The sequence below is a fragment of the Coregonus lavaretus genome (assembly GCF_964263955.1).
Source record: "Coregonus lavaretus genome assembly, contig: HAP1_SCAFFOLD_6951, whole genome shotgun sequence".
NCBI lineage: Eukaryota > Metazoa > Chordata > Actinopteri > Salmoniformes > Salmonidae > Coregonus > Coregonus lavaretus.
In genome coordinates this window covers 29,077-29,500 of record NW_028159092.1, presented here as the reverse complement: position 1 = coordinate 29,500, position 424 = coordinate 29,077, and positions in this window count along the sequence as shown.

Below are 424 nucleotides of genomic sequence, written 5' to 3'. Positions count from 1 at the left end.
GGAGGAAGTAGAACCCTTCAGGGATTTGACAGTTTTCCAGAATTTAGCCAGATTCCCATTACAATCCGAAAGAGCGGTTTCATTATAATCTGATTTAGCCTTTCTGATTTGTCTTACACAATGATTCCTCAGTTGCTTAAAAGCTTGCCAGTCCGGGCCTAAGCCTGTGTTCCTGGCCTTGACCCAAGCATCATTGTTTTATGAATTACTTCTGATAATTCCGGAGTGTACCAGGCATTCAATCTACCTTCATTTTTGAAGGGCGCATGATTATCCACAATAGTATTGAAGACATCTGCAAAAAGGCTCAAAGCTAAATCAGGTTCAGCCAGACATAAGGTCTTATCAACAAGATTACTGTAGGTGTCAAGGTTTTGTGTGTGTGGCTGCAATACAAGTATCACACACACACACATTTACTTAC